The 20,269-nt window shown below is 40.8% G+C and overlaps 1 long non-coding RNA gene across 1 annotated transcript in view; it reads left to right on the top strand.

Moving 5' to 3' along the window:
- Positions 1 to 20,269, top strand: part of LOC134728909 (uncharacterized) — an 85,717-nt gene that overhangs the window by 1,406 nt on the left and 64,042 nt on the right. Inside the window, exons 2-3 of the long non-coding RNA XR_010109772.1 lie at positions 48 to 3,305; positions 8,030 to 8,218. This is a non-coding gene — a long non-coding RNA (uncharacterized LOC134728909). The remainder of the gene's footprint in view (positions 1 to 47; positions 3,306 to 8,029; positions 8,219 to 20,269) is intronic.

The raw sequence follows: 20,269 nt of genomic DNA, 5'->3' as shown, positions 1-20,269 counted from the left end.
TTCTGAGGGTTGTGAGGGAGAGTCTGCTCTAGGCCTCTTTCAGGTAGGTACTTTTTTTATTGCTGATTCAATTTTGGAACTTGTTATTGGTCTGTCCATGTTTTTTGCTTTCTTCCTGGTTCAATCTTGGGATGTTGTGTGTTTCCAGGAATTTTTACATTTCCTCTAGATTTTCTAATTTGTGTGCATAGAGGTGTTCGTAATAGTCTGAGGATCTTTTATATTTCTGTGGGATTAGTTGTAATGTCATTTTTATCATTTTGGATTGTGTTTCTTTGGATTCTTTTTTGTCGTTAATCTAGTTACAGTCTATCGATCTCATTTATTCTTTTGAAAAACCAACTTTTGCTTTTATTGATCTTTCGTATGCATTTTTGTGCCTCAATTTTGTTCAGTTGTTTTCGGATTTAGTTATTTTTTTTCTTCTGCTAGATTTGGGGTTGGTTTGCTCTTTTTTGTTCTAGTTTCTCCAGGTACAATGTTAGATTGTTAATTTGAGATCTTTCTAACTTATTGATGTAGGCATTTGAGGCTATAAACTTTCCTGTTAACACTGCTTTAGTCATAGCCTAAAGATTTTGGTAAGTTTTAATTAGTTTCAAATATATATTTTTTGATTTCTGCCTTAATTTCATTCTTCACCCAAGAGTCATTCAGAAAAAGTTGTTCATGTAATTTGTGTAGTTTTGAAAGATCTTCTTGGTCTTGATTTCTATTTTTCTTGCACTGTGGTTAGAGAGTATGGTTGGTATGAGTTCAATTTTTTAAAAATTTATTGAGACTTGCTTAATGGCTGAGCACATGGTTGATCTTAGAATATATTATATGTGGAGATGAGAATAATTTATATTCTGTAGTTGTATAGTACAGCATTCTGTAGATGTCTATTAGGTCAAATTGTTCAAGTGTTGAGTTTAAGTCCAGAATTTCTTTGTTAGTTTTCTGCCTCAATAATCTGTCTAATGCTGTCAGCAAGGTGCTGAAGCCTCCCACTATCATTGTGTGGCATCTAAGTCTTTTTGTAGGTCAAGAAGATCTTGTTTTATGAATCTGTGTGCTCCAATGCTGGGTGCATATATGTTTAGGATAGTTAAGTTTTCTTGTTGAATTGAACCCTTCATTATTATGTAATGCTCTTCGTTGTTCTTCTTGATTGTTGTTGTTTTAAAATCTGTTTTGTCTGATATAAAAATAGCAACTCCTGCCCTTTTTTGTTTTCCATTTGCATGATAGATCTTTTTCCATCTCTTTACTTTGAGCCTCTCAATGTCATCACATGGAAGATGAGTCTCTTGAAGACAACAGACATTTGAGTCTTGTCTTTTTTCCAACTTGCCAGTCTATGCCTTTTGGATGGGGCATTTAGACCATTTACATTCAAGGTTAGAGCTGATATGTTAGATTTTGATCCTGTCATTGTGTTGTTAGCTGGGTGTTTTGTAGACTTGGTTGTGTAGTGGCTTTATAGCGTCTTTGGGTTATATGCTTAAGTGTGATTTTGTGGTAGCAGGTGTTGTTCTTTCATTTCCATGTTTACCACTCCCTAGGACTTCTTGTAAGGCTAGTCTAGTGCTAATGCATTCCTTTAGCATTTGCTTGTCTGGAAATAATTTTATTTCTCTTTTGCTCCTGAAGCTTAGTTTGGCAGGATATGAAATTCATGGTTAGAATTTCTTTTGTTTATGGATGATAAAAATAGGTCCCCAGTTTTATCTGGCTTGTGATGTTTCTGCTGAGAGGTCCACTGCTAGCCTGATGGGATTCCCTTTGTAAGTGACCTGACTCTTTTCTCTAGCTGCCTTTAAGATATTTTCTTTAATGCTGACCTTGGTGAATATGATAGCATGCCTTAGTGATGTTCATCTTGTATCTCACAGGGGTTCTCTGTATTTCTTGAATTTGCATCTCAACCTTTCTAGCGAGACTGGGAAACCTTCCATGGACTATGTCCTCAAATATGTTTTCCAAGCTGCTTACTCTCTCTCCTTCTCTCTTAGGAATGCCAATGAGTCATATATTATGCCATACTTCTCTGAAGATTTGTATATTTAAAATGTTTTTCTTTATTTTTATCTGAGTTGATTTGAAGAATCAGTTTTTGAGCTCTGAGATTCCACAGCTTGATCTATTCCTCTGTTAATGCTTCCAACACTATTATGAAAATTTTGTAGTGAATTTTTTAATTCCAGTTCAGTTTGGTTCTTTTTAAAAATGGCTATTTTGTCTTTCAATTTTTGGGTCACTTTTACTGGATTCCTTGGATTGGGTTTCTACTTCCTCTTGAATCTTGACGAGCTTCTTTGGTATCCAGATTCTGAATTCTATGTCTGTCATTCCGGACATTTCAGTCCTTGCTGAGGGGCTAGTATGCTTATTTGACGTTTTGAATTGCCAGAGTTCTTGTGCTGACTCTTTTGAGAGGGCTGGTGTTCCTTTGTCGTCTTGTTTTTATATTATTCATTTACCTTGAGGGCTTAACTGTGGTATATGTTGAGTATAGTCAATTGGCTTCATTTCTGGATACTTTCAGAGGGCCAAGGCTCTGTATGGGATCTTTGTGGCTAGATTCTTGCTCTGGGTTTTACAGGCGCTCTATACTGGCAGAATATTTTGAAATTGTAATTTCGGTGGCAAACCAGTAGATGGCGCTTAAGAGTAATTGCCGGCAGGCTCTGACTCAGCGCTGGCTCTTTGGTATTTTGTATTCGCAGCCATGCTCCATAGTTCAGGGGAGAGAGATGATCCTTTTGCCAAGTCCTCTCCTGGCCCTTAGAGGAGCCCCCTCCAATCACTGGAGCTGCACTTACGTTTCCTTTGTTAGGTGTTCGGAGCTGTGGGGGCTCTCTCCGGCAGAGGCTAAGGCTTGCAGACAGGCCGCAACCCTTCGCTGAAAGGCCCTGAGAGAGACAAGTTTCATCCCGCGCTGGCCCACGAACTGCTTCTCACTCCTCTCAGTGTTCTGAGTGGAGGCTCCTCCCCCGCGCTTGCGCACCAGCCACAGGTCTCAGCTGGGCACTCCTGAGCTCTGTGCTGCAACCTTGGGGCATTGGGCTCTGTCTTTCGGCCCCTCGGGGTCAGACCCCTGCTGTGTTGGGGGATCCGAAGCGCTCCCAAACTGCCTGGAAAGCATTCAGGCGGGGTCGCTAGCAAGAACTCAGGCTGGGCAGCGGAGGCGGCACGGTGCACACACTCCTGCAGGAACAACCAGACAGGGGCTTTGGGAGGGGCAGCGTGCAGGGGGTCCCGCAGAACATATGCGCCCCAGTCCCGCAGGAAGGACGGCCCTGCTCTCTCTTGGCTCACTGGTAAGTTGAGGTCAGATGGGGACCCTTGGGGGATAGGCGCCTATAGCCACCTTCCTCTGCAGCTGCCATGCACACAAAACCCCCTGGGCTCCCTGCAACCTGGAGCTCTGTCTCTGCCTACTCCCTGGGCAGATCCCCCTGCCAATTCAACTGTCTGTGGGGGTCATAGGATCTCTTATAGCTGGGATCCCAGAAATACGTGAGGAGAGTGGGCTGCCCCACTGTCACTTTACTCAACCCTTCCCTAAGAAACTTTCTGGGCCTGGAACTAGTCCTGGCACTCACCCCGCGCAGGGTTCCCAGCTTCCTTCCTCTTCAGCCTCGTGTCTGTGTGGCCGCTCTGTGGACTCAGCGTTTTCACTGCGAAGATCTGCTCAGAGTATGTTGGTTTACGGGATATTTTGGTGTCTCGGTGGGAGCAGCATTTATTGACTGCATCTGTTATTTTTCTGGGAAAAATCATCTAATCAAGATGTTTCTGGGAGCAATGTAACACAACAATTCAAACACAAGAAGGCATCTCATCTTGAGCAAATAAATAGGAATAATGCCAAATGCTTTTTATGTCTCAGACACTACACATGCATGAATCTTTAAATAACCCAATGCACTACGCTTTAGATTTCTCCCCATTTTACAGATAGGAAAAGTGAGGTACAGAAAGATTGTAGACTTTGCCCAAAGTCACACAGCAAGTGAGTGGTGGAGTCAAGTTGGACCCAGTCTGACTTCAGAGATGATTACTTACCCATTAAGAGCAGGTTCCTCATTAAAAACGCGGATAAAGACCTTGTTAGTGTATTCAGAGTACTAAGGGGAAATAATTCAATCTAGGAACCTAGACCCAGCTAAAAATATTATTTCAGTCAGGATGAAATAAAGATATTTTAAAATAAAAACGGAAAGTGTTTATTATTTACAAGTTCTAGCCAGGCAGAAAGACCTAGTAAACAATAAACTTTAGAAAAAAGATTATGGAAATTCAAAAGAGGATGAAAGAAGAAATGGAAAACAAAGAAATTGGTAAGCATGAATAGGTCAAAATATTGACTGTGAGAGAAAAATTAGAATGGTAAGTTTTAAAGGAAAGTGGAACAAATATAATGCATAACAATATTAAATTACTTCATGAATTGTAGACAATAAAGACTTCTGTGGGAAAAAACCACACTCAAAGTGCTTTTTCTATTCTCTCTCTTAACAACAATCAACACAGAAGATATCTGTGACTAAACTGGGGCGGAGGTGTTCTTCCTGCTACTAAGCAAGCAACAAATTCTACAATTCTGTTGTGGCTTACCTGGAGATAGCATCAGATCCCACATGTTGAGGATTCATTCCCAAAAGACTGCCCCTACTTCACATGTCAGTTGCAACTCCAGGCCTCCAGAATTTCTGACCAATCAGCTTCAAGTTGGGGTTTTCATAACTCCCTCTTTGGGTTCAATTAATTTGCTGGAGTGGGTCAAATAACCCAGGGAAACACTTATGTTTACTGGTTTGTTATAAAAGATGTTAGAAATGATACAGATGAAGAGAGGCAAAGGCAAGGTAGGGGAGAAGGGGCGTGGAGCTTCCATGACCTCCCTGGATATGCCACCCTTTAGGAACCTCCATGTGTTCAGCTATCCAGAAACTCTTTGAATCTTGGTCTCTTGCTTGAGCCTTTCATGGGAACATCATTGAATAGGCATGACTGACAACTGTGTAGAAATGTGATTGGACAAAAAGAGTATGGTCTAATACTCATAGACTGAGAGGGGAAACCCTGTAAGGCCTGTCTGTTCAGATTCCTTTTGGCCCCTCTGTGTAGGACTCCTTCTTTTAGGGTATGGGGCAAGATCACTTCTGAAATGAGGGTCTTACGTCCCACAATCAGACAAGGTAGGTCAGAGAATTCCTTTATGGCCAGCGCCAATATAGAAAAACAAGGAAGATTCCTCACTTGGGGAGAAAAAGGAGCAGGTGCAAGGAGGGCAGGAGAGGAGCAGAGAGACATTCTGTTTTCTCAGGCCTGCTTCTGAGCCCTAAAGTGCTCCAGCATTATACCAAGAGCTATTGGAGTTATGAGCCAGGAACATGGATGGAAACCTATATGTAAAACCGCAAACACACAGTAATAACAATATACCAGGATCCTTTAAAGAAACGAAGACATCTTTAAGCTTTTATTTCAGTTTAGTCGTCTCTCTTCAGAGGGATGGCCCAATAAAACTTCCTTACATATAAAGATAAAGCAAAAACTCAAAGAATAAAATAATGATGCCAAAAATGTTTTTTGTTGATGCCACTATTATTACCCTCCTAACCCGAGTTGATTCTACTTGGAAAATGCACACTTTGCTTATTTCATTTTTGTTTTTTTATCTTGCACTGGTGGAAATCTAAGATGACAAAGACAGTGTTCCTATCTCTTTCTGCATTTTCACTTATATTCACTGATTTAGTCCAGGTAATTCTTTTTTTTTTTTTTTTTTCTTGAGAAGGAGTCTCACTCTGTCTTGCCTAGGTTGGAGTGAGTGCAGTAATGCAACCTCGGCTCACGGCAACCTCCACCTCCCGGGTTTAAGTGATTCTCCTGTCAGCCTCCTGAGTAGCTGGGACTACAGGCGTGTGCCACCACACCCTGCTAATTTTATATTTTTGTATTTTTAGCAGAGACGGGGTTTTACCCTGTTGGCCAGGCTGGTCTCCTGACCTCAGGTGATCCACCAGCTTTGGCCTCCCAAAGTGCTGGGATTATAGGCGTGGGCCACCGTTCCTGAACTAGTCCAGGTAATTCTCATAATTTGATTAGTTAGATAGCATTAATACAGGTGTCAAAAATGTCAGAATTATTTCTTTTAAGAAAAAAGTGTTGTGAAGGTTTCTTTATTTTCTTTTCTTATACATTACGGATTAACAGTGATTTCCTGTGTAATTTGGGAATGTTTATTGACAGTAATGTGTATTACGGGAAGATAAATTCTATTTTTTCATGAAATGGCTGTCGTAGAATTATAATTATTATTATTTTGTTGTTGTTGTTGTTTTGAGACAGAGTCTTGCTCTGTCGTCCAGGCTGGAGTGCAGTGGCACAACCTCGACTCACTGCAGCCTCCGCCTCCCGGGTTCAAGCAATTCTCCCACCTCAGCCTCCCTGAGTAGCTGGGATTACAGCCTCGCATGAGTACGCCCGGTTAATTTTTGCATCTTTAGTAGAGACGGGGTTTCGGCAAGTTGGCCATGCTGATCTCTAACTCCTGGCCTCAAGTGAGCCACCCGCCTTGGCCTCCTAAAGTGCTGGGATTACAGGTGTGTGCCACCTCACCCAGCCATCAAGGAATTATTAAAAAGAAGGAATCTAAGACTATTTAAAAAATTTCTCTCAATGATTTAATATTTGGGTTTTATGTATTTTATTCCATTTTAGCACTGTGAGATAGCATGATTGCCTAAAGGACTGTATTAAAGATGATTGCACAGTTCTGTCTTATTTATCTGCTGTCACATTGTTTTGACACAGAAGAAAGTCAAGTAACATTGACGAAGAGCTAAAATATGCTCTAACTGTGGAAAAAATAAATATAAATTGTCCATAGTTGCTCAATTTCTAAAGTAAATGGAAAGAATACAGTGTAAGACTGTGAATTAGTTCAGGAAGGTAAACTTAAGTAATGTTTATTTAACTTCAAGATTTCAGTGGCTTAACTCAACAAAGGTCTGCTTCTTCTGCATGTCACGGGACAATGCTGGTTGGTATGGATGACTCTTCTCCATGCAGTAATTCAGAGACACAGGCTTCTTTCATCTAGTGATTTATTTTTCCCTGCAGCTTCAGATACTCTTTTTCCCTCTCTCTGGGATCCTTTGCATCTGTCTGGCAGATATGGAGACGGAAAGCACAAGAGGATTCTGTTAGGAGTCTTAAGGGCTGGATGTGACACTCCTTGAAAGGGAAGCTGGGGAATGAGTATGTAGGTGTGTGTCCAGGATGTAGGGCAAATGGGTTTGGTGAGTATACATGCTGGTGTTTGCTATAAGAGAGCTAATCATGACTTTGTTTTGCAAGTATGGAAAGTGTGAAAAAGATAACATGAATGATAAAATCAGGCATGGTCACATTTATAATTGATCATTGATGTTTTTTCCAAGTTAATTACTTCTATGATTTCTTGATAGCTATCAGCATGAGCCCCATTGCCTAAACATGATCTCATTTATTTATGTGTTTGAACAATTCATATTTTTTTATGTTTTGTAGAGATGGGATCACCCTATGTTATCCAGGCTGGTCTCGAACTCCTGGCCTCAAGTGATCCTTCCACCTTGGCCTCCCAAAGCACTGAGATGACAGGCCTCTGTGAACCACTGTGCCTGGTCTCATATATATGTATTTTTAATATGCAGCTTGCTTCTTATTTATGTGATGAGAAGAGAATAAATGTCACATTATTTTAGTTGAAGAAGTTCGTCAACATTTTGTCTTTTAAATTTAATTCACCTATAAGTTTGTATCGTCTTCAACCCTGTGTTTAAACACATAACATTCTTTAATAGACACCTAACAATTTACAAACACTTCATGCTCCTCCATGTGGCCTGGGGAGTGCACGATGATGCTGGCCAGCACTAAGTTCTTCCACCTATGAACTTTGAATTCTGCCTTTGAGCTTTCATAAATGAAGAAAGCTATCCAGCAAAGCAGATGTTGAGCAACTCTTCATGTCTGCCTACTCTCACAGGTGGTGACAGCACTTCCTGGAATAACGTTGCTTTGGATTTAACAACAGTTGGGCAAAGGAGGTCGGTATACAGATACAGGACAAGAAGAGTGGTGTCAAAGGGAGGCTAAATCATTGGTTCTGGCTTCATCTAAGGAATTCTTATGAGAAATCGAGGGAGAGACTGTCCTGGGAAGTCTGATGAAACATGTAAGTTAATAGGCTGCAAGAATCATTTCTATCTGGTGTCTTTCTTTCCTTACATTTATTTCTGCTCCTTGACTGTTCACAGGTGACTTGAAATCAGATTGCCCTATCCTTTTTGAAAAGGGAAGCTTGTTTTCAATCCTCTGAGTAGTTTGTAATGGTGTGAGGGCAGGGAGGTAGTACAATCTATCACTTTCCAACTTTTTACTTTTTTAATTTTTAAAATAAAAAAAATTGTTTTTGAGACAGAATCTCACTCTGTCACCCAGGCTGGAGTGCAGTGGCACAATCTCAGGTCACTGCAACCTCTGCCTCTTGGGTTCAAGTGATCCTCCTGCCTCAGCCTTCCGAGTAGCTGGGACTACAGGCGTCCGCCACCATGCCCAGCTAACTTTTAAATTTTCAGTAGAGACGAGGTTTCACCATATTGGCCAGGCTGGTTTCAAAATCCTGACCTCAGGTGATCCACCCACCTTAGCCCCCCAAAGTGCTGGGATTACAGGTGTGAGCCACTGCACTTGGCCTACCACTTTCCAATTTAACGATCATCAAATGGGATAAGCAATATTGGAGAGTTTTAACTAAAACAAGAAGGTACTGCTGGGTCCCATAGAATGTGGAAAATTCCATTAGTTGGTGTTTTCTGGTTGTGCTGGGGGCCACACTAACATGGATGGGTATGACATGTTACTTACATTAGAGATAAATGCAGAAAGGTAAAGAAGCATGACCAAGTTCCAGGCCCACACATTGCCTGGCAGTGGTCTGTGAATCGGCAGTGGAGCAGTGAGTCATTATCACAATGTGCTGGCTGAGAGGTACAGGGACATGTCAGTTACAGAGGCACTGCTGTGGAGAGAGGTCTTCCTTGTGTTTCAGCTGTGCTGCCTGTAGAGGGAGACACTGCTCCTCAGGTAAGGATTTAGAGTGTGGCATCAGCCAACTGTGAATATGTCAAGTGGGCCCTAAGTCTCTGGCAAAAGGAAAAGGGAGAAAGATAGGTTTTCAAGCAGCTCTAGCAAGGAGTCTGTGCCGCATGTCCCAGATCAAAACTACTTATCTTTCCTCCTCCTTCTTGTCCATTTGTTTTGTTCCATTGGTTGACAATGACCCTTCAGTTTGGCAGGTTCTTGGCCTCACTCACTGACCTAACAGACTTACTAAGTGTCTGTAATAAGCACCTAATGACGCAGGTGTATTTCATTAAGATTCTTCTTCTTCTTCTTCTTTTTTTTTTTTTTAAATTCTTCACAGAAAGGTCATTTCTATCTGGCAAAGAACAGAAGAGCTTTGTTTTTAGGTCATGTTAACCTTCCTCATATTTGAAAGAAAGGTTCGTCCCTTTGCCATGTTTTGACTTTGAGGATGAGTCTGCTCTGTCCATTTTGGGCCATTACTGCAGAGCTCAGCTGCCCAACAACTGGACTTATCTAGGTCACAGGGGAGAACATAGATGTATGTAAATAAAACACGTAACTGGTCAATATTCATGTTAATAGCTTCAATCCTAGCGTGAAGACATGTGTATTTGACTCATGGGAGAACCTTTTATGCTTACTTTACACAAAGTAGAAACTAAAATGATCTGTTGATTTACTAATAAAATCAGGCCCAGATTCAGGTTGGCCAAGAAGCTAGACACTCCATAAAGAGAAAGGTGCCTAAACTTTAAAACTTGAACTTCTAGTCTTCTCCTAGTCTTCTCTATTGCCAGCCTTTGAAGGCAAGGGATTGACATTGATAAGGGCGCTGATACTATACATTATGGTTAGTGGGTTGTGCTGTTGGATTAATGGGATTAACCTGGCTACTGGCTGATGGTGGCCCAGATGCAGAAGTAAGAGTAGAAATTTCAAGAGAGAAATCACAAAACTTGTCAAACTTCCATAAGATATTGGGTATCACCAAGACAGATGTTAAGTCTCCCAGTACAACATTGGAGGTTGGAAACATATCACAATAGGACAGGACAGTCACTTTCCCAGCTAAAGAGTCACGAGGACAGAGTGACTCGCAGGAGAGCTAGAAAGGTTCCCAGCAAGATAAGGAGGCAGCCTTGATGTGGGCCCCAATGCCCCAAGCATGACTAAGGGCATTTTGTAAGACCAAGTATTGAGTGGTGTCACTTCCTCTCTATTCTATAATCCCATGAGTTTTTGAATATTCTTAATCATGGCCGGTGGCTGTTGTACCCTGGTGCTTGGCAATGTCCATCCAGGGCAAGGGTACCTTTTTCTAATTTGTGCAAAGGTTCAATATGGGCTAGCTGTGACCCTACCTATGACTTCAGAGAATCAGAGAGGAGTTATATGCCCGTAATGGGGTCATATGATTGTTAAATTTTTTTTAAGATATGGAGGTCTCCCTCTGTGGCCCAGGCTGGAGTGTAGCGGCACAATCATGGCTCACTGCAGCCTCAAACTCTTGGGCTCAAGTGATCCTCCTGCCTTAGCCTCCTGAATAGCTGGGATATAGGGGCATGCCACCACATCTGGCTAATTCTTAAATTAATTTTTTTTTTTTTAATAGAGATAGGGTGTTACTGTTTTGTTCAGGCTGGTCCTTGAACTCCTGGCCTCAAGTGGTCCTCCAGTCTCAGCCTTCCAAAGCATTAGGATTATAGGCATGAGCCACCATGACGGCTTTGGGTCAAATGTTAAAGGGGGACCAGGGCTTGCCTGAGGTCATTGATAGTTCATGAGAGAGTCCCACAAGGATGAGACTCTTGTGCAGATGGAGTTGGAGCTCTAAGGCAGACCTTCACACCTTGAACTCTAAGTCTCAAGTGTGTTGCAAGTGTGCCTTGAGGAAGCTGGTCAAGGTCTGGGGAAGCCAGAGCCTCTGTACTGGTCACCTCTGGCTGGGAGTACCCTTGTTCATTTACCTAGTGTGTGTGCAATATGATTATATTCTCAGAATGCCATGATGTGAACAAATTTGGGGAGCACTGCTATAAGATATTACTTTACAAAGGACTTGGGTTTGATATCTTGAAGGAAATGTGTGGTCTTCCTTATACTTGGTTATCTGGTTTCCAGAACCAGCACACTAATATTAGAAAATGATGAAGTGGGAAAATGTTTGCTGAAGAACTTTGAGCTACAACTGGATTCTAAGCCAGAAGTCATGGAGGACCCTGCAGTGAATGGGCACTGGTTGCTGCAAAGAGTGGCTCTGGAACATAGGACAGAATATGATCTGTTTAACTCAGAGCTAAGTAGCTGTGATAGTCTCCAAAACGGACCAGACCACTCTTACTCCTCCCAGTGCTGGCACTGTGTGCCTATGACATACTCTCAGCTACTGATGACATGGTTATGCTGATTCTCTCCTTGAACTGCCTCCCAAGCCCTCCTCCTTTTTATTTTCTTTAATCATCTCTCTCTCTCCCTCTGTCTCTCTCTTTATTAAGAGCCAGGGCTTCCATACATAGTTGTGCAGTGCACAACCCACACAACTCTGTGCTAAGAGCCTTGATGCTCTGTGCTGTCTGCTGAACACAGGTCAAACTTGATAGCCTGTCATGTAAGATCCTGGATGATGCAGCTTCAGTCTATCTGAGTCAGTGAAGAGGCTGGCAGAAAACAAATGGTCTCCTCAAAGAGTTTAACTGAGGAGAATTTACAGACTATTTACAAAGAGGTGAGTGGGGTGAGAGGAACCAATCAGGGATGGTGAAACACTTAGGAATTAGCCACAGCAAAGCGGTTACCACTCCTAAGGCTGAAAGGACAGAAAAAACAGGGGATGATACTGAACCCCAGAGCGAACTTGGAGTCACAGAACACAGGAGCTATAACTATGGAGCTAACACTGCCTTAGTAGTCAAGAAGCAGGGAGGGAACCGGGGATAAATGCCCATGTATCTCTGCCCTTGTACTCTGATCTCAAGCCAGAGCCCCTGTGGCCAAACCCATTGGAACACAGAGGACAAAAGGGCATGCACGATGCAGTCTATAGTGGTCAGTCCCTGCAGGGCAGAAAAGTTGGGGAATGCCTGTAATTGGGTCAATTACAGGGAGAGTAACTAGCATATTGCCTTCCCTCCTTCCAGCCTTCTCATCCTGTATGCTGATTCCTTTTCCGAGCAGTACCACAGCCTTCACACCTCTGTCATTTTGTTCATGCTTAGGCCTCTGTATGGAATGCTCTTTCCTGCACCCTCCTATATTTATACATTTGAAATCCTACTCATCTTTAAAATCCCAGCTTAGAGGTGACCTTCTTAAAGATTTCTTTGATCCCTCAAGCGGAATCCTCTAGGGCAGGGACATCTATGGCTTGCAAAGCCTAAAATATTTACTTTTTTTTTTTTTTTTTTTTTGAGACGGAGTCTCGCTCTGTCACCCAGGCTGGAGTGCAGTGGCACAGGCTCACTGCAACCTCTGCCTCCCAGTTTCAAGCAATTCTCCTACCTCAGCCTCCCAAGTAGCTGGGACTACAGACACATGCCACCATGCCCAGCTAATTTTGTTTGTATTTTTTAGTAGAGACGGGGTTTCACCATGTTGCCCAGGCTGGTGGCGAACTCCTGAACTCAGGCAATCCACCCCACTAGGCCTCCCAAAGTCCTGGGATTACAGGTGTGAGCCACTGTGCCAGGCCAAAATATTTACTCTTTAGCCCTTTACAGAAAATATTTGACAGTCCCTGCTCTAAACTTGTGCTATTCACTATGGTAGCCATGAGCTATGTGTGGCTATGGCACATTTGAAATGTGGGTAGTGAGACTGAGAAACTGAATTTTCAATTTTACTTCATTTTTATGAATTGAATTTCAAGTTTAAAAAAAACAACACTCAATTCAGTTATGAAAAACTTTTAAGTCTGTTTAGAGCAATTTGGGTTTGCAAGTCTTTTATTTTTCAAGTGTACATTTTACAAACTTTGAATGTGGCTACGGTATTTCTGAAGAAAATTTAGTTTCCAAATTGCCATGTGTTTTAAGTGTATACTGAATTTTCAAGACTGAGCTAGAAGAAAAGAGAATGTAAAATATCTCATTAATAATTTTCATATTGATTTTGGGTCAAAATGATATAATAGTGGGTTAAAGTATATTATTAAAATGACTTTCACTTTTTTCTTTTAACCTTAATTTTTTAAAATTCTTATAGATTCAGGAGGTACATGTGCAGTTTTGTTACATGGCTGTATTGTATAATGGTGAGGTTTGCACTTCTAGTCTACCCATCACCTGAATACTGAACATTGTACCCAATAGGTAATTTTTGACCTTTGCCCCCTCCGACTCTCCCCAGTATCTATTATTTCCCACTATATGTCCATGTGTACCCCTTGTTTAGCTCCCACTTATAAGTGAGAACATGTAATATTTGACTTTCTGTTTCTGAGTTATTTCACTTAGGATAGTGGCCTCCGGCTCCATCCATATTGCTGCAAAAGACCTGCTTTTATTCTTTTTAAGGGCAGCATAGTATTCCATGATGTATGTATACCATATTTTCTTTCTCCAATCATTTGTTGATGGACAGTTAGGGTGATTCCATGCGTTTGCTATTGTGAACAGTGCTGTGATAAACACAGGGTGCAGGCATCTTTTTGATAGAATGATTTCTATTCCTTTGAGTAGGTACTCAGTGGGATTGGTGGGTCAAATGGTAGTTCTACTTTTAGTTCTTTGAGACATCTCCATACTTTTTCTGTATTCCCACCAACAATTTATAAACATTTGTTTTTCTCCACATCCTTGGCAACATCAGCTGTTTTTTGATTTTTTAATTAACAGCCATTATGACTGGCGTGAGATGGTATCTCATTGTGGCTTTAATTTGCATTTCTCTGATGATTAGTGATGTTGAACATTTTTCATGTTCGTTGGCTGCTTGTATGTCTGAAGAAATGTCTGTTCATTGTTTATGTCCTTTGCCCAGTTTTTTTTTTTTTTTTTTTTTTTTTTTGAGACAGCGTCTTCCTTTGTTGCCCAGGTTGGAGTGCAGTGGTGTGAACTTGGCTCACTGCAATCTCCGCCTCCCAGGTTCTAAGAGATTCTCCTGCCTCAGCCTCCGGAGTAGCTGGGATTACAGATGTGCACCATCATGCCTGGCTAATTTTGTATTTTTAGTAGAGACGGGGTTTCACCATATTGGCGAGGCTGGTCTTGAACTCCCGACCTCAGGTGATCCCCCTGCCTCGGCCTCCCAAAGTGCTGAGATTACAGGCATGAGCCACCGTGCCTGGCCATCCTTTGCCCACTTTTAAATGGAGTTATTTGTTTTTTTCTTGTTGAATTGAGCCAAACAAAAGCTCAATTCAGGCAGGCCATGGTTGCTCATGCCGGTAATTCCAGCACTTTGAGAGGCTGCTGCGGACGGATCGCTTGAGTCGAGGAGTTCTGAGACCAGCCTGGGCAACATGGCGAAACCCCATTCTACAAAAAAGTACAAAAAATTAGCTGGGCATGATGGTGCTCTCCTGTAGTCCCAGCTACTCAGGAGGTTGAGGTGGGAGGATTGCTTAAACTTGGGAGGTAGAGGTTGCAGTGGGTGACAGAATGAGTCCTTGTCTCAAAAAAAAAAAAAAAAAAAAAAAAGGAAAAAATGAAAAAGCTTAATTTAACAGTTTTTCTTGCATGTGAATGACCTCTGAGCTTTTAAATGGAAAGTTGACACTGAGTTTTAGTGAATGGCAGGGGTTTTTGGTTTGTAATACAAGTTCTTTTTTTCTTATTAAGTTTTTCCTTGTAGGTTCTGGGTATCAGTCCTTTGTTGGATGCATAGTTTGCAAATATTTTCTCCCTTTCTGTAGACTGTTTACTCTGTTGATTATTTCTTTTGTTGTGCAGAAGCTTTTTAGTTTAATTAAGTTTCATTTTTCTGTTTTTGTTACATTTGCTTTTGACGTCTTAGTCATGAATTCTTTGCGTAGGCCAATATCTAGAAGAGTTTTTCTTAGGTGTTCTTCTAGGATTTTTATGGTTTCAGGTTTTATGTTTAAGTCTTTAATCCTTCTTGAGTTAATTTTTTTTTTATAGGGTGAGAGATAGGGGCCAAGTTTCATTCTTCCACATGTGGTTATCCAATTTTTCCTGCACAATTTATTGAAAAGAGAGTCCTCTGCCCAGTGTAACTTCTTGTTAGCATTATTGAAGATAAGTTGGATTGTTGGTATGTGGCTTTATTTCTGGATTCTCTATTTTGTTCCATTGATCTATGTGTCTATGTATGTACCAGTACCATGCTGTTTTGGTTATAATAGCCTTGCAATGTAATTTGAAGTCAGGTAGTGTGATGCCTCCAGCTTTGTTCTTTTTGCTTAGGATAGATTTCTATGGAGTAACACTGCTCTATAGTAACATTCAGAAACTGCAATAATTTTTATACTGTGGTGACACATATATCTTCCTCTCTAGATTCAAAGTTTTTTTAAAGTCTGGGACACAGTTAAAAAAATTCTGATGTATATGCTCTGCTTGCAGAAGGTACTCAATAAATGAATACAAGTCAAACAAATGCTCAATTCAAACACTTTCTTGCATGTAGATGACTAGTTCTCTGGGCTTTTAAATGGGAAGTTGAGACTGAGTTTTACTGAATTGCAGGAGTTTTTAGCTTGTAACCACAAGTGCTTCCTTACTGTAAGATAGATGACTCAATGAATAGGCTTCTTACAGAGAAAATGATGGACAGTGGACTCTTTTTTATGATCGGTAAGAATTTATATAAGGCCATGTCTAATTTTTAACTACAGAGGATGACTATATCATAAAACAGAAAATTGTCAAATGTTCATGCTCTACCAGGGATAAGCTATTATATTTGAGAGGATACATTTTTTTAAAATTTCAATAGTTTTTGGGGAACAGGTAGTGTTTGGTTGCATGGAAAAGTTGTTTAGTGGTGATTTCATGGGAAAGTTGTTTAGTGATGATTTCTGAGATCTTTGTGTACCCGTCACTCTAGCAGTGTATACTGTACCTGGTGTGTACTCTTTAATCCCTCACCCACCTCCCAACCCTTCCCCCTGAGTCCCCAAAATTCCTTATATCGTTATTATGCCTCTCATCCTCATAGCTTAGCTCCCACTTATAAGTGAGAACATATGATGTTTGGTTTGGGGGAGGATACATTTTTAAGGGCTCAGCATCAATTAAACATTTCATAGACATGAAAAATAATATATCAGAAATTCAATTCAAATCCAGCACGTATTTATTGAGCACATACTATGTGCCAGGGATTGTTCTAGGCTCTTGGGATGCACCAGTGAATATAACTGACAAAAATGTCTGCCTTTGTGGAGCTTATGTCCCATTATGTTTATTATAACATGATAAATAAACTAGTATATTAGGAAGTGATAAGTACAGTAGAAAAAAAGAGGAAAATAGAGCAGGGTGAGAGGACCAGGAATACAGCATGGAACAAGTAACACATTTAAGTTAGGGTGGTCAGGACAGGCCTCACTAAAAGGTGCCATTTGAGTAAAGCCCTGGTGGGTGTGAGGGATTTCTCCATACAGCTATCCAGGAGAAAAGCATTCCAGACAGTGATGAGCCAATGTCATGGGTCTGGTTTGGGACTTCATAGGTATGACCAAAGAAGAGCAGGAAGGCAGAGCAGCAAGAAGAAGTCATCAGGGAGAAGATGTGTGGGAGATAAAAAAAAAAAAAGAGAGAGGCAATTTGGACCAGATCATACGGGTCTTGTTTAAAGACTTTGGCTCTTTTTTTTGAGACAGAGTCTTGCTTTGTCACTCAGGCTGGAGTGCAGTCACATGATCTCGGCTCACTGCAACCTTCGCCTCCCATGTTCAAGAGATTCCCCTGCCTCAGCCTCCTGAGTAGCTGGGACTACAGGTGCCCACGACCGTGCCCATTTAATTTTTGTATTTTTAGTAGAGATGGGGTTTTGCCATGTTGGCCAGGCTGGTGTCGATCTCCTGACCTCAAGTGATCTGCCTGCCTTGACCTCCCAAAGTGCTGGGATAACAGGCGTGAGCCACCATGCCCAGCCAACTTTGACTTTTGATATGAGAGAACTGGAGAGCAGAGGAATGACCTGATCTGACTTAAGTTTTAAGAGAACCACTGTAACTGATCTGTTGAGAATACACTAGAGGTTGGCAAACTATTCTGTAAAGGGCCAGAGCATTTACGATCTGTGGGCTATACAGTTTCTGTCACAACTATTCAATGATTATAGCACAAAAGTAGCCATGCATAATATGTAAATGAATGAGCGTGGTTGTGTTCCATTAAAACTTTATTTATGAGCACTGAAATTTTATATAATTGTCATGTCCCTCAAAAGATTTTTTATTTTGATTTTTTCCAACTGGTTTAAAAATATAAAATCATTCTTAGCTTTTAGGATGTACAAAAGCAAGCAGTGAACCCAATTTGGCCACTGGGGAGTAGTTTGTCAACCCCTTGAATAGATTGCAGGGGGACAGGAGAACAATGGAGACTATTTAGTAATCCAAAGAAAAGAGATGGTGGTAATCCAGACGAGGATAATGGCAGTGCTTGTGTAAGAAGGGGCCATATTCTAAATATATATAGAAGGTTAAGCCAAAAAGATTTGTTGGTGGTTTGGATGTGGAGTGTGAGAGAAAGAGAAGAAACAAGGAAGACTTCAAGATTTTTTGTCTGAGCACTTTGAAGGATGTATTGCCATTGACCAAGATGGAGAAGGCAGTAGATGAAGTGGGTTTTGGAGTAGAAGATTAGGAGTTTGGTTTTGGACATGTTAATTTTGAGATTCCTATTAGATATTAAAGTGGAGCTGGTGAGGAGGCAGATGGATATATAAGCCTAGAGTTTGGAGAAAGGTCTGGTCTGGAGATAAGACATTTGGGAAGCATTGCATGTAGATAGCATTCAAAGTCTTGTGGTTGCATGAGATCACCTAGGGAATAAGTGTTGACAGAAAAGGCAAAAGAGAGCCAAGGACTCAATCCCAGAGTATTTTAGGTTGATGCAAAGAGAAGAAAGCAGCAAAGGCCATTGAGGAGGAGTGGTCAGTGAGGTAACTAGAAAGCCAGGATACTGTGGTGTCCTCAAAGCCAAGGGATGAAAGGATGTCAATGAGGAGGGAGTGAACAATTGGATCAAGTATTGCTGATAAGTAAGATAAGACCTGAAAACTGACCATTAGATTTAGCCATATGGATTCGCAGATGCCCTTAACGAGATCACTTTCCATGAGCTGTGGGATTGAAAAACTAGTTAGAGTTGGTTTAACAGAGAACGGGAAAAGTGAGTAAAGATAACCCCATTTTTTTTTCTAGTTTTGTTGCAAAGGTGCCAAAGAAATAATGGGGGAAGAGTGAAATCAAGCAAGATTATTTTTTTCTAAACATGAGAAAAACGTTTGTATGCTGATTAGGGGTACCAATAAAAAAGAAGAATCCAAATACAGGAACTTTATTATTTTATAATAACTCAAAGAGGAAAATCTATACTCCATTTACTAGGAAATGGGCATCAATGTCTACAATAATCATACCAGGTATATTATATACACATAACATAAAAATACTCCAATCCAGTTAGACTGACTAGCTATAAAAAGTTTTTAATGTTTAATTTACAGTTTTACTTGCCACCTTAGCATTTACAAGACCTTTTTGATGATGGATTGTATGACCCATTTCTGTTAAAGAAGCTGACCTGATAACTTGATTTTCCTTTTCATTAAACTTCCCCCTAACAGAGGCATTCAGTATCATTTTACTGACCATGGAACTATCATCATTAGTCTTATCAATAATTTTATTAGCAACAAAAGCTGACAATGATTCTTGCCTTAAAAAATATTTCTGTATGTATCGCTAATACCAGTTTCTCCATTTCATCTTCCTTCCTTCTTAGTTTATTTAGAGCAAGCACAATCAGAGGAAATACAGGTTACAAGGAAACAAATCAATGGTGGTTTTTTTTTTTTTTTAGAGACAGGGTCTTGCTTTGTTGCCCAGGCTGGAGTGCAGTGGCGCCATCTTGGCTCGCTGCAATCTCTGCCTCCCCTTCTGCCTCAGCCTGCTTAGTAGTTGGGACTACAGGTAAGTGCCACTACACCTGGCTTTTTATTTTTATTTTTTGTAGAAATGGGGTTTTGCCATGTCGCCTAGGCTGGTCTCAAACTCCTGGACTCAAGCAATCTGCCCGCCGCAGCCTTCTAAAGTGCTGGGATTACAGGTAGGAGCCACCACACCCAGTCAAATCAGTGGCTGATAAGTCATTCAACTTACAACTTTCAATTTAACCTTTTGTTGGCAGCTCTCAGAGGACTTTGTAATTGAAAAGACAGAATCATAGAAACAGTAATCAGGTTCTCAGCAGACTTTTCAAAATACGTTTCCAAACTTCCCTGTGGAATTAAGACCAACATTAAACAATCTACTGATTTTCCAGCCTGCTGGTGTCTCTCTGTGCTCAGATTTTGAATAAATGAATGACTTCAGCTTTGTTTTTCAATTAATTGTTATTTAATTTAAGACATCTTAAGAGATGTACATAAAAGTACTTTGTATAAGACAAAGGTGAAGATTGCCTTAGGCATATTTGAGAAGGTTTGTTCAATAAAAACTTAAGAAAATAAGTGAATTAGATGTTTCTGGACATTTCTTTCAACCACTGATTTTGTTGTGGTTGTTGTTAACTTACCAAAAAGTTATAGAACCTTTCTCTAGAATTCGTGGATAATACTAAGCAATTGCTCTAAGAGTTAGCTATGTAAGTATGAAATTCTTAGCCCCTACATTTCCTTTTCAGCTGACTGGGACAGATGAAAAGCAGCACCAGCCACAGGTTTCTTTCTCATTCTGTGTAATTACCATCTCTAATCCTGAATCACTCAAACTTTCCTACCACTATACTCTGCACCTATTCTCTGTTTCATATCCTATCTATGATGATGATTGTTAAAAAGTTTCTCAATATATCCTAGATGCACCATCAACCACCACTGGCCCTTTTCCCCATTTTGATGTTGGCAATGGGGGCATAGAAACTACAGTACAGTTTTTAGGAGTTGGACAGGGACAGAATGGAATAGGTTGGACAAAGTATATTGGGATTGGGATAAGAGGGAG

This window comes from Pan paniscus, chromosome 15 (assembly GCF_029289425.2).
Source record: "Pan paniscus chromosome 15, NHGRI_mPanPan1-v2.0_pri, whole genome shotgun sequence".
Lineage (NCBI taxonomy): Eukaryota > Metazoa > Chordata > Mammalia > Primates > Hominidae > Pan > Pan paniscus.
This window is presented reverse-complemented; position numbering and strand designations above follow the sequence as displayed.